Genomic DNA, 15152 nt, shown 5'->3' with positions numbered 1-15152 from the left:
TTGACCGCGGGTACTTAAATTAGTGTCTGTCCCCATAAAATAATTTTCATAGTCTGGGAAAGCAAAAATATTTCATTCCATGAAGTGAAGAAGTTGCATCCAAAGCAGGATTGGGCAGACCAACAGTAACCAACCAAGCAGTCAAGAGCACAGAAATGTTGTGTGTCAAATAGTGGTTACATTTTATCTAAAGAACTTTTGGCAAAGGAAAAAGGCCAAACATTTGAGGGAGGCTAAACATACCATAATTTCTGAGTGAATATTGAGAGCAAAAGTCCTAGCTACTGATGATGATGGAAGAAGTGTATATATAGGACTAACAGGAGACAAAATAAAGCTGCAGTGGGTAAAATCCACAGTGAAACACAGTGGTGGAAATAATGAAATCTAGAATTGGATACCTGCAGCAAATTGTCTCCACCCTGACCAGGGAGAAGTAGCACTTCATTCTTCAAAAGCATTCGCCACCCTTTGGTTACGTATTTGTGAATTCACACTGCAGCCGGGTAATGAGTCCATTATCCTCAAAGCTCTGAAGAACTACACTCAGAAAGTAAGTGTAGTTCTTCAAAGCTTTGAGGATAATGGATTCATTAATGGAGTGAGTGTAATTATTGCACCTTGAGGAGTTCAATGTCTTGTCAGTTGGGCGGTACCAACTAAACTGCTGAATCCTTGACACCTTACAGAGATCTGTCTTTAATCACTGATGCAATTTTGTACCCTAATGTAATGTTAAAGAAATTGACCTTTAAACAGGTATAAAATTAGGTACAAGAGAAATGTATATTTTTATTAGTACCTTGGGTTAAATTTGCTGGCATGTCGATGGACGAAGCGATCCTGTGGTACTGTGTTAATGCACACATGGACACAGCAAATTGCTCGGATGTCTGCTTTTATAGAGGTGTTCACACTTGCTGCAGCACCTGGTGGTTACCAAGATTATTTTAGTTCACTTAAACTAAACTACATCTAGATAAGACAAGAAGAAAGCATCTCTTAATTAAAATAAAAACTTGATTATTTGAACTTGGAAAATGAAAACAGACTGAAAATACACTCAAAAGATCCTTAGCTTTAGTATCGGTTACAACTTTGCCTGATGAGGCTTTGATGGACGTGTTCATTGAGACCCTGGAAGTCTACATCTACGTCTTACGTCTGACATATGCCTTGCATAGAACACTGTATTTAAAAAAACTAAAACACTGAAACTAATATAAATAAAATTCAAGCCAGACATTTTCAAACAATAAAAACTTAATGGAAACAAAAAAAATACAATTAGGAAGTCAAAATGAAATAAATGACAATAAATGCAAAAATGAGAAAATACAAAACTATCATACTTACCTTCTTAATTCCTATGAGCACAGTAAGGACGTACTTAAAGGCCTTTTCCACTAGCGCTTAGTCAGTTCGACTCGGTTTTTAGCGAGTACCTGCTCGGCCAGGGTTCCAAGCGAGCCGAGTCAATCTGAAAATGTGATGTCAACAAGACTGCATGCATTGAGCTGACTGCTGCAGAAAACTCAAAGCTGTGGTCCATGTGTCTGACAAAAGCCAAATAGCAGCAAGTGTGGTACTCCCTCTACATGATGTGTTTGTGTCGCATACAAATCACGTCACAGGTAATTCAACCACATCGCTTTAATGACAAACACAATTGTAATCGAAAATGACTGAAACAGAGCAGATTGGAGTCGAGCCGAATAGTTACTAGTGGAAAAGAGGCTTTACTTTACCTTGCTGGCCCCTGAAAAGGCACATATAGTTCAATAATTAGCCCTAATGGATACATTCATGTAAAATATCCCTGTAGGGATAGAAGGTGGCTCTTCTTTTCTGTGCACCTATTTCTGAGAAAATAGGAACATGGTCATTCATGAGCTGATGACTTTCACACACCTTTTCACAAACACCCCAAAAAGGTTCAACAGGGTTTACAACAAGATTAAAAACCTGATGCTTCTTCATTGTTGCAAAGCTGTAAGGACATCGGTGTATCAGTGCTGAAATGCATGCGCTTCATGTGTTATGCTATATACCTGCACAAAGCAAGTGGGTCAAACTCCAGAATCCAGACGTATAAACGAGACACATCAATCAAACACAGAAATATTGCAGCAAGAAGAATCATGTACTGTAATTACAGTACAAGTGATACCACATCAAAGGACTGTTAATACTCTCTTTCCTTCTTTCATACTCTGCCTCACACTCAAACACACAGTCAGCAGTCAGAAGAACTGCAAACCCTAAAGCCATGTTATAAGTCAAGCCAGGGCGCAGGGTGCATGTAGCTCTAATCCTCCAATTAATTCTCATTCCCCACAAGTGGAGGACCCCTGAGAGCTTCTTGACACTTCTATTAAAAAGTAAAAATGAAACACAGCATGAAGGTGAAGCAAGAGGGATCCCTTTCTTTAGCCCATCTCCATGGAGAGCAAAGTTTTACAACACTTTTGGCAAATTTTCTTTCTTTCTTTTCTCAAGTGGGGAAACTATTTTTGTTGAGAGCACAATACATTTTGTAAAGCACTGGTTGAATATCAAAAGGAAACTACAATACAACTTTTGCATGGCCTTGTCTTTGACTAATGCAACAATTACTAAAAGAAAAACATGATGTGGTGCCAAGTTTAGAGAAATTGTGTCTCAAGATGTGCAGATCCATCTACATATCAATAATATCAATTCCAACACTGGTACTGGTATTGGATTGATACTTCATCAATACCTTTGTTGTTTTCCTCCAAGTTGAGTATCTAGCCCAAATATCTGGGGCTCTCCACCATTTGATTTTAGAACTGAAGAAGCTTGTTTCCTCTGTCATCGCAGACAGAGGAAACAGGAAACGTTAATAAGTTTAAGTTATTCCTCCAAGCTGTAATGGCGGATAAGGGTCTATGTGTCAGCTGGAAAAGTTGGGGAACCCTTGGTTAACCCACACTCTTGAAGTTTGGCAGAAGGTAATCAACATTTGTGGGATACACAGGAATTTTTCAGGTGGTTTGCTTTTGACTCAGATTTTATTCCAAACAGACATGACTCTAACTTTAAATCATGGTATCATATGACCTTACAACATTCCTCTCTCTTACTCATAGAAACATTGTGCTCAGATTTGAGACCTTGCAAGACAAACACAACCTGACACAATAGGACTTTCAGAGATACCTAGAGCTGAGGTCATATATTGATCATGAGTGGAAATTGTCCGACTTTACACATTTCACATCCTGAAAAATCCTACAACCATGACCCCTGCTAAATCCATTTCCAAACTATACCAAGCTCTTTCTAGTGCCAGCAGGATAACACTTTATACATTAAATGGGAAAGGGAATCGGGGATTGATATTTCTGTGGGGGAGTGGGAAAATATTTGGTCTTGCCAGTGGTCCATATCCAGCTCCATGAACTGAAGAGAACATGGCTACAAGAATATTATTAGATACTTCAAGTCACCATATCAGGAGAGGAGAGGTGGGTCGAGTTTCCAAAAATTGTACTCAAGTAAGAGTAGCATTACTTTAAAATATTATTACTCAAGTAAAAGTGAAAAGTAGTCGTCAAAAAAGTTACTCAAGTAAGAGTGGGGTAACGAAAAGCAGTTAACACCTCACGACCAGCTCCCAATCATCAATCGTTTGGTCGCAAGATAATCAAACCTGTTTGATATCCTGTCGCCCCTCAACGCAGCCTCTCACACTGCGCACGCACAAACACAGAAATGAAAGAGAAAAGGTGGAGCAGCACGGCAGTGCAGCGTGTGATCTGGACACAAGAGATGGAGGCACAACTTGTAGGATGAGGCAAGCTCATCCGAGTACGTAAGCGTAGAGCTGCCACCCAGGCAAGAGAAAAATAGAGCTATATCACGTTATAACGTGAAAAGTATATTGTTCTAACAATATACTTTTAATGTTTGTACAATATACTATCATGTTAGTACAATATACCTTTCACGTTTGAACAATAGAATATTTATATTGTACGAACGTGATAATTATGTATATTGTAATTAATTAAGTTGGTGCAAATACTCTTGGTGCCAAGTAAGAAAACAATTACAAGAAGATGGTTAAGCCCAGTTCAGCCTACCCTGGATGACTGGTTTGGGATCATTGTAGAGATATTTAGGATGGAAAAACTGACATATCTGTTAAGAAATCAAAAGGCCAAATTCTACCAAATTTGGAACAAATGGATCCTATTCATTGCCCCCACAAGAGCTGACTTTACTTGATCTCATTGGTACTTGTACTTTTGTAACCTACTATCTATCTAATCTAATCTAATTTCTGACCATTGTTAATTCATTTATTTTATTTACTTTTTTTTCCTCCATGATAGTTGCTATCCTGGACTTAACTCCAAAAACCTGGAAGGACTCTGTTTTCATGTCATTCATATATTGCTATGTTGATGGATTTTTCCTGTCCATTCCAAATAAAGATATAATTTTTAAAAAAAAGCTAAGTTATTTCTAAGCTCGTTAGACGATACCATGACCTGGATGACTGAGAACTAAAGTCTCCTTTATTTATAGCCTACAGTATATTTAAACAACAAGATCTAGGCCAAAATGCTTTAGAGACAAGCAATTTACATCCCAGCTCTCCAAAACAAGTTTTCAAATATACATGAAAATCTAAAAGGTATAGTTTGATGCTTTAACCAATTATTTTGGAAAAATCACAGTGGTCATTAAAATGAGTTCAGAATTTGCAAATTGATAATGATTCATCTCATAAGTCACGGCGCAGCGCTCTCCCCTACAAGCTGCCTTTATAGGTTACAAGTATCGGGATCGGTATCGGCAAAGCTACAGATGTCACTTCACATACATGGCATTAGGCAGAAGTTATCTTAGTGTACAATCACCTGTGATGTGATGTTTGGGGGTAGTTTTCTAAACAAGAAAAAAAAACCCTCATGAAAAAAACCTCTCGACATAGAGGAAAAAACAACTATGACTTTATGTGTGATGTTATGCACTGCGCAGTAGGCTTATTTCTCTGAACCACAAGATGGAGCAACAAGTCAGTGCAGTGCTGATCTCCCGAGTCCAGCGTGAGATATATTAATAAAGCATGTGTTGTTACTACCATCCAACTGATTTTGATTGCTAAAATACCACAGACTATACAGTTTTACAAAACAAAAAAATACAAACAAACACACAACCCCTCCCCCACCCCACCCCAAAATAGTTATTAGTTATATATTTGTTGTTTATTATTACTCTGTGTCTCTTTGCCACAGCACGTCCTTTGTCCTGTTTTCCTCTACAGCTACAGACCAAGCTCCATTCAAATAAGGCTCAACTCAACATGTGGACAAATCCCGAGACATTTCAGCACACTTGTTGGTGTTTTAGTGTCAATGTGCAGAATTATCACTGTAGGCTGAAAATAATAGTTGTCTTTGCCTTTAAATTAGCTAAAATAATCTAGGAAATGCTTTTGTTACAGCAGTTAATTAAGTTAAACAATGCAGTCAGATAATAAATAGCTTTAAGCAGGCAGAACTGTATACAACACGCCCAAACAAACACCCAATAAAGTAAAGGAATTAGAAATGTTAAAAAAAATAATAACACAAAACAAATTTAACAACAAAAACAGCACAGTAAACATCGAGTTACATTTATGTGACATAGTACAACAGTACAGAGTAGCTGATAATGATCAGTGTTAAGTGACAGTGCGCAGTTCAAAATGATCAGTTAATGCGAGAGAACAGATGATTCTCTCTTTTTAGAGCGTTATTACATCATAAAATACACAACATACTCATTTTCACTCCTGTAGCTGGGGAGGCGTTCACAGGGATGCCAGATCAGTTCATACGAGCAGATTAATGAAGCAGAGAGCCGTGGTTAGGGAAGTGCCTGAAGTAGTCTGAAGAAACTGAATGTTTGTGTCACTACATGTCAACTGTTCTTTTAGTTTGTATTTACATCATATATACAACAAATGTGGCATTTGTGTTGTTGTTGGTTTACCTGATAATTTCATCATTTCTAATCATTTTCAAATAATTTTTCCTTAACTATGTTTTTGTGATGTCTGGGTTACTGCGGTGTGCATTGATGGTGTTTTCAGTGTTGTTCAGTGATCATTGCAAACCATTGTTCACTAATTGCACCCATTTGAACATTCACCTGATCATTCAGTGCTTGCAGCTAAAGATGGTATGAATGAGAACTTTCAGCCATGTGCACAGTGTATAAAGGTGTGTTGAACTGAACTGGAACCTATAAATTACATTTAGTCATAATTTAATAAAATGCTTTAATCTTTGCACTTTATCTTTCTCACATCAATGACTAATTTACGACCACAGTTCTACAAACATGTCTTTGGAATCAAGAGAAACTTTTCATGGTTTAGAGAATGCAGTTACAAGTGCTGCTGAGGACAGTATACGCAGACCTACAAAAACGATTCTTGGCACAAAAATCACATTTTTAGGTCACAAATAACAAGCTGAGGCATCTGGCCCATCTGGACAAATATGTGAAAGTGGTTATTAATAACACTCACTTGAAATTTAAGGAGGTCCGGTTAGAGAGAATTCTGGTATACTATGAAGTTCCACATGCATTATAATCCACTGCAATATATTTTTAAATAGGCAACAGTATCAGTGTCCTTTTTCTTTTCCTCATTTTAAGGAAAATAAGGTTTGCATTTTTAAATAAAACGTTTTGATTTTCCCTTTTTCTTCTCCTTGTAGCTTCTCCTTTCTCTCACTCAACCCAAGACCAATAACAGGAATCAGCATCAGCATACAGTAGATCAGTTAGACTGAAGTGATTCCTGTTATTACATTAAGCTGTTGGTTTGTCGCTGCTAAATTGCTTAAATAAACTATCCTGCATTCAAAAATCTAAAAAAAGTTTATTAGACACGTTCCCTTTTTAACTCTTTGTGGAAGACTAAAGATAAAAATGAATATTGCATCACTTGCATGCTTCTTACATGTTGCTTTTAGGCTTTAAAATTAACAGCTCCTTGGGGCCTATTCTTTTCCTGCCGTCGGAAGTATAACGCAGTCAATTTTACCAAATGCACAGATCTTAGAGAGAGTTGCTATAGACGGGTGTGGCTGATGGTGGGAATTAACCTCATTTATTCCCTAGTGCTCCGATTACCACGGGGACCACCGTTACCTTCACCCTCCACATCCTCTCGAGCTCTTCTCTGAGCCCTTGGTATTTCTCCAGCTTCTCGTGTTCCTTCTTCCTGATATTGCTGTCATTCGGAACCGCTGCATCGATCACTACGGCCGTCTTCTTCTGTTTGTCTACCACCACTATGTCCGGTTGGTTAACCACCACCATTTTGTCCGTCTGTATCTGGAAGTCCCACAGGATCTTAGCTCGGTCATTCTCCACCACCCTTGGGGGCATCTCCCATTTTGACCTCGGGACTTCTAGGTTATACTCGGCACAGATGTTCCACTTGGTTATGGCGTTCCATGTATGCCTTGCCTGCTAGCATCTTGCACCCTGCTGTTATGTGCTGGATTGTCTCTGGGGCATCTTTACACAGCCTGCACCTGGGGTCTTGCCTGGTGTGATAGACCCCAGCCTCTATGGATCTTGTGCTCAGAGCTTGTTCTTGTGCTGCCATGATTAGTGCCTCTGTGCTGTCTTTCAATCCAGCTTTGTCCAGCCACTGGTAGGATTTCTGGATATCAGCCACCTCCTCTATCTGACCTGACCCTTTTTTCAGGTAAAAGTGTTTAAAAGTTGATATATTTCCAATGTGTACACTGTTAAGATATTTAAGAGGTAACCCTTCATTGTTTTGTAAGCTTTAGAAGCATTATATTACAGTTTTGTGCACATATACGTGGCGGTTTTGAGCCTCCGTTTTGTACTGTGTAATGGCCATTAAGATAACGGCAGGAGTTAAAAACGCTGCTATGGTCAGCCATTTCATCAGGAAACCTGCTCTGGTATATGTATAGTAAGCACTTTAGTATTTTGGTTTATTATTTAGTGTTTTTCTTCCACCATGTGACATTAAGCAGTACAGAATGTGAAACCTTTCTGTTCATTTTTACTGCAATAAATGACTTCATGAGAGACGCAAGTCATAATCACTCTCGTGATTCTTTTCCCCCTGTTTTCAGGGGTGTAACATCTATACATACACAGGGATAGACTGACAAGTGAATATTTTTTTACTATCCATGGCTATTCAACACCCTCTTTTTCTCTTTTTTGTAAACATCAGATTTATGAGGGCCTTTGTCTCTTTGAGTGATGATGATGATGATGGTAGTGGTGGGGTTGCTGGTTCATGCTCTTCTGCCTGCACACCTGTTTTGCATTAACCTCATCACCTGCGATATTTAAGGACTACCTCCTGTGTGGCCGAAGAGCAGCGTTGTTTCCAAACTCACTAACTGGTGTCCTATGGGCTGGTCAAGTATTTTCCTGAATACTAGCCCTCCTTTGGGTCTGATTCACCTCTGAAACCTGGTTAGTGACACCTCCCTTAGTGTTCTTCCAGTTTTTAACAAATAAAGGAATTGAGTGACTGTCAGAATCAATCAGTGACTTTATTGCTCGACTGCTGTTATTACTGCATCTAATGCCCGTCTCCTCTCCTTCAGGACCACGATCCTGAGTTGCCAGTCAAATCTTGTCAAGTCCTCATTGTTACATATTGCACCTGTGAGATGTCCTTTTGTGTCAACGGGAACTTTAAGTTTCTGATGCCTGGGTCCTGCTTCAGTGTCTGTTTATTGGCTTTGCCATTTAAGACCATGACAGAATTACAACTGTTTTTATACATAATTCCCCATTTTCAGAGGCGTAAAAGCCCACATAGTAGATGCTGCCAAACATCCTACACGTAAATTGCATTTTAAAGACATTTATATTTAATAAATCCAAGATGTAACCTGTATGCTGACTTGTGGCAGTGAAGTAAACCTAAAGTTAATATCCTTTAGAATTTGGAAGACAGGGAGTAAAGAATTCAGCCAATGTGTTTTCTTGTTGCCACATAAGCAAACGCAATCTCACCAACATATTATTATTATTATTATTATTAATTTTCCGGTGACATTTGCTTACACGGCAAAAATAAACGCCTTGGCTCCCTTGGAAACAGGGCTGTAATCATTTGGTGAAAATGTTAGAGGGATATTTGATTCGGCACTGGAATGCTCCATATTTAGAAAGACTGACCACCAGCCTCATATTTTTGTCATTCTTGTTTTTGGTAATCTCACAGAAAAATGAAGAATAGTATGTGTTCAGGGTGCAATATATATTTTTACAATAAACTGTAAAACCAGTCCAGTCTAAAAATGTAAAACTGTAATGTGTCTTTGGTTTATCGGGTGTGATATTCCTCTACGTTTCAACAAAACAAAGCTGAAAATTGAACTTTGCAAATTTTGGTGACAAACCTTTAAAAAAAGGAAGAAGGAATGGCATTTAACCCGTGGCTGCTTATTGTGGCCCAACGTATCGTTTACACATTTTGAAACTTGGTTGGATTATCATGCTGGCTTGTTAGACTTTTTTTAATAAGACCCTCTTACCATTAGTGTCTTTACAGGAAGTCCCATAACTATGCGATATTCATCTACTGTTTCATTACTAACGTGTGTTTTAGGAGGAAGCAGTCACATGGAATCCTCCTGGAGACCAACAACCATCTGCATAAGCATTTTTTTCCTCAAACAGTGGGTCTCTAAACGTTCACAAAATGGCACAAAACCTTTGCTAATTTTATTTTTATTATTATTTATTTTTATTAAAATACAAAAACAAAACGGTTGCCATTATTTCAAAATTATTTTCTTAGTTCCCATGGTGACACTAATACAGAAGAATCTGGTGCTGCAGACACAAAGTATACTTCCAGCTGAAATTAATTACTCACAAAGGTGGTACAACCCATATGGAAAAGAAATAGTAAAAACTTACATGATTTACTCATGAAAGTGGCCACTTTCTCATTACTTTCATACATTGTTTTAGTAAGTATCCAAAACATACAAGTTTCATTATATAATTTTTCAAGGGATCTTATATCTGTTTTCACCTTTGTATGCTTTTTATACAAGTTTCACACAAGACAGATACAAACTTTATAAGATTTATATATATATATCTTTTCCATATGGGAAAATAGCTGACTAACATGAAAAATGTTGCAAAAGATGTTCTTAGACACACTTATGATTCTGTGACTCCCAAAACTACTTTAATCACACAAACTGTAGTTAAGGTTTGATTCCTTTTCTATCACTCTGTGAGAAAAATGATGGTTATAGTTATTTATGGTAGGTCTTGCTTTTGGTGAACACCTCTGCCAGCTTGTCTGCATACGGTCTGAGAAGCCAGCCTGGGATGCCGTCCGGTCCCAGAGCTTTGTGAGGATTGACCTTTTTGAAAGTCCATCTCACAGCTTCTGTTTTGAGAGTTAAAGTTGCAGCCTCACTGTCCTCCTGAGGGTAGAGGATCTGCTCTCTGTTGTCTGCGTCAAAACGAGCATAAAAGTTGTTAAGCTCGTCTGCGAGAGATGCCGTGGGCTGAACACTGCCTGTGTTGTCATACCTGGCTGCTTTATATGCATGAGAATAGAGTTAAAGGCAGAGGTCCGCACTTTTAGCTTGGCACGAACGTCTTTATTTACCCAGGGTTTCTGATTTGGATATATGCGGACAGTGGTTTTAGTGATGGTATCGTCCATGCATTTTCCAAGATGCTGACTTGACTGCACATACTCACAAACTACTCACCAAATATTAGAGAAACTTTCAAAACAAACCAGAAGCTCATTCGCTTGCACTGAGTATGTTTCAAAAAGTGCACTTTTTCACATTTCACAAGCCCTTGCCAAGTGGAATATGTTACTGTTATGGTAGCCCCGTCTCTTTATCTATTTCTGTTTCTCTCTAGTTGCTTCTGTTGTTTGTTTTTTTTTTATCTCTCCTCATTTTTGGTATACTGCAGTTTTACTGAATCATTATCAGGAATAATTTGCCATAGCTGAGGAATTACATGCACGTTCCAACAGGGCCGCTGCCAATGCATAACAACACTTAATGGGCACTTAAGAGCAGTCAGTGGTAGCGATTAAACAATGTTGTAGATAATTTTGGTCTTTATGGATACTTTTAGTGTGCTCGTTGAATTCCAGGAAAACTGATGTTTGGGGAAATTGTGCCTCAGGAGGTGAGGTGAAAGAAAGACAGACATTAGAGCCTAAAGGTGAAAGTTCAGACAGATGGCATGTCATCTTTTAGGATCCTGAGCATGAGGTAAAATGACAACACCCATTTTTCATTACTGGTACGAAGCACTGTGTAAGCTAGGGCTCTGAATATACAGGATTTGGTTTATCGACTCCCTTACAGGACGACAGCATGTGAAGGGAGCCATCGTTCCATTCTATTAAAGAGTGTACTCAATTTCCCAAAGGCTTTATTCTTTAGACATTTGTTATTTTGATAGATTGTATGTGTGTGAATTCAACTGAAAGTTTATTATTTAATACATATTTAATATACATTATATTTAATGCCTAAAAACTTCAGAGCCCTACATTAAACAGTGGTCATTATGGACAAAAGGTGCAGTCACACTGTCCCCGCTTTAAAAGTTGGTATGTCCTCCACTGAGCTCTCATCTTCCTACTCTAATGTCTGACCTTCCTCCACCAAATCCCCTGACAGCAGTAAGACTGACTCCTCTTCCACATTTCAGAGTAAAATCATTTCTGCCTAACCCTGCCTTCTAATTCTTGTACGAACAATAGGAATGGGAATTGGAGGGCAAGGTTCCCAGTTCCCAGTAGTTCAGTTCCTTGGAATTGTTAGGAAGCTTGCCTAGAGATTCAACAAGGCTCTAATGCCTTTGTCTCAATCTCACGGCCCATGTCCACCCCTACTTGTGGCCCACATGACGTGAAGCAAAGTAAAGCTAGTTTTTGGCTACGAGCCCAACGGAACCCAACGTATTAGCCGGAGGTCCCTTTGCGAACCGTAGTAAAAAAAGTGCAGTCTTACCTAATGTAGTCCTATGGTTACAACGCCGTTACTGTTACTAACAAGAAAATGCGGTCACGTTACTATTTTTCAACAAACAGACGGTTAAAGCTGTGTTCAGTTTACTGCATCTTATATCAGTTGCACGTAGCTGTCTGTATAAGAAGTCTGGGCGCTACAGCTTTAAGCAGCTGCGCGCGCTCCCGTGGACGGCAATCACATTCTGGTAGACAAATCACATTTTGGCACAACCCACTTGAACTACAATCGCATGAGTGCTGCTGTTTGACTGAGGAAGAATAAAGTAGTCGTGGTAAGCCAATCACATGACCACTTCAAGATGATAAAGCAACAAGGTGATATACCAGTTCATAAATTGTGTTGATAGGCCACGTCATGATAAACAATATATACGCGGCGTTTTTTCCTCAATAGTTTCGTCACGTTTACTGTCTAAGGACAGCGCAGCGAGCGCTCTCTGCTTATGAGCAAAAAATAAAAAAATTAAACAAAAAACAGCCCGTTCGTGTTGGTGGAAAAATGCACCATGTCAACCAATCAAAAATCATATGGCAACATGAAATTTGGTTGTTTAGGAAGAGGGGGAAGTTTTAGGAGTGATGGAGAGAGAGAGAGAGAGAGAGAGAGAGAGAGAGAGAGAGAGAGCAGAAAAAGAGAGAGTTTTGAGATGTTGAGAGATTTGTGACGTTTAGCGTGTTTGGAGTGTGTAGTTCATGTGTTGTCTTGTGTAGTGTTGTGGATAGTTTTGTGTTGTGTGTCAGAACAATGAGGCGACTGCTGTCTCCAGGTAGAAACAGGAGTGATACACCTGCTGCTGTCAGACCTGCAGGTATCAGGCTGTGATGTTTTCCTTTACTGTGCACAGAAATTATTTTTTTGGAGTGGCACAAACAATTTGTGTGGCATCTTATTGAATGCAGAACTGCTGATTGTTATGTAAATTGTTTGAAATGGTTATAAATAAGAGTAAAAGGTAAATGGCTGCAAAACTTGTGCATAGGATTTTAAAATTCACACTTTATATTTGCATTTAAAGTTATGAAATATGGTTCAATGAACATGTTTGTGGTTGTTACAGTGAAAATATCACTTTTTCTATTGATTTGAGATCAATTGTGTTAATACAGTATGTCAAAATGAAAACATAACTGTAAATTCAGACACGTGAGGTTGTGCTGAAAAGAATGATACCAAACAAGGCAAAGTAAATAGTTTTTAAAGGTGAAATGTGGAGGGAAAATCAAAAGTAGTTAAAATGCCCAATTATACCCTGGACCCCAGAGGGAGACAGCTGGAGATGGGGAGGGAAGGAAGGGAGGGACAAGAGACCCTTCCCTGGGGCCAGCTCCCCCGCTGACCCCAGTAGGCACCCCTACACTCTGGAACCCACCAGGGCAAGGGGGCCCAGGCCCATCCGGACCGGGGCCCACAGCTGCAGCACCGCCCGGTTCACAGAGTCCGGGGCAGCCCACCCGACCCCACCACAGAGATAACTGCACCCACCCCAACATTCACTCATCTCCCAGACTACACAAGACAATAGACACCAAGTGAACTCCTGAAGACCAGAGAACTTCTGCAATGATGTAACAGCCTCCCCACCAGTTGCATAGCCCCCAGTTGGCTCGATGCACTAGAGGCCCCCCACGCCCGCCCCAAACCCACCCCGGGGCAGCCAGGCTACCAGGTCAGTAACCCACGTCCTCAGCCCTGCTGCACACAGCCACAAGGAAACCATCATCTAAGAGCCACCAGAGATTACAGATTTTATAAATACACATCTTAAAATGTGCCCATCAGGAGAGTTCAGTAGGTCTGTGGGAATTATCGACTAAAACTATGAGGTGACTTCTTAAACCACTCAGTCTTAATTTCAGTGGCAGGTTTTTTATCAAGATCAGATTTCATGGTCAATATTATGCATCAGTTTATTTTCTTTCCATATGTTTAGAGCACTTTCATAATTTCAAAAAAGAAAACTAACAGTTTTAGGACCATTTAAACATTTAAAATAAAAAGTAACAACAATATCTGTCAATGTGACTCTGATTTGTAGTTTTCAATTTAATTTTTTTATACTTTGAAAAGTCATTCCCATTAGGACTATTTTTTAAAATGTAAGAACTAAAGGAAGTTATCAAATTATTGTTCAGCTGAATCTATCCCATGAATTTTGCTGCATGTTCTGATTGTTGTCATGCAGTCTGTTGGTCGACTCACCGATAGATGATGAACAGTACCAGTCCGTTCCCAAAAAGGCTGAAGACAAACGTGAAGTAATAAAGGATGGACAGTTGAGCTCCCAGAATATTGTCCCCGTCCCTGCTACATGGTTCAGGTGGTGGATACAACCCAGTGCTGTAGTCATAGTCATATGATGTAGTTTCCATCTTTGTGTCAGAGAAATGCAGAGAAGTGTGAATCAAATGTAACACTGTTCACGATGCGGTCGATATAAAATTGAAATGTTAAAATGTTTAAGCCTAAAGTATAAATGAGCAATAAAATTCTACAAGCTGGAGAACCTCTGGAGAAATCCTGTTCCCCACGAGTTTGAAGGCATTTTAGAGACCCAAAATGTAGTTTTAGTGGAGGTTTTACAGTTAGGTTATGTTTAGGGTAAGGTCAGGGTTAGGCAAAGCATTATGTCAATGAGATCCCACAACGATATGAATAGACGTGTGTGTGTGTGTGTGTGTGTGTGTGTGTGTGTGTGTGTGTGTGAATGAGAAGAGAGTGTTGCAAGAAAGCTCAACACATCAACACGCACTCTGAGCTGAGTGTAGAGCTGTGTCAGCACATTCAGTTCTCAGTTGATTTGGTAATATTTAGCAAGAGTGATCTCTGTCATGAAGATTTTAACACCTAACGTGAGCCTAAACTGCACAGCTAATAAACAGAATAAATATTTGGTTGTTCATCTAAACAACACACGATGCCATGATCAGTCATCTAATCACCAAATACATTAATTTCTCTCAATAAATCCAAGTAATTTCTCCTTATTGAAATGCTGTACTGCTCTCTGGCATTTAGTTCCCGGTATTTGGGTGGTTTTTATTTGCTATTGGACTGGATTTGTCAAACAGAACTGAGGTT

This window comes from Rhamphochromis longiceps, linkage group LG9 (genome assembly GCF_057381845.1).
Source record: "Rhamphochromis longiceps isolate RC_006_pf linkage group LG9, R_longiceps_female_GT1.1, whole genome shotgun sequence".
Taxonomy (NCBI): Eukaryota; Metazoa; Chordata; class Actinopteri; order Cichliformes; family Cichlidae; genus Rhamphochromis; species Rhamphochromis longiceps.
Note: the sequence above shows the minus strand (reverse complement) of the source record.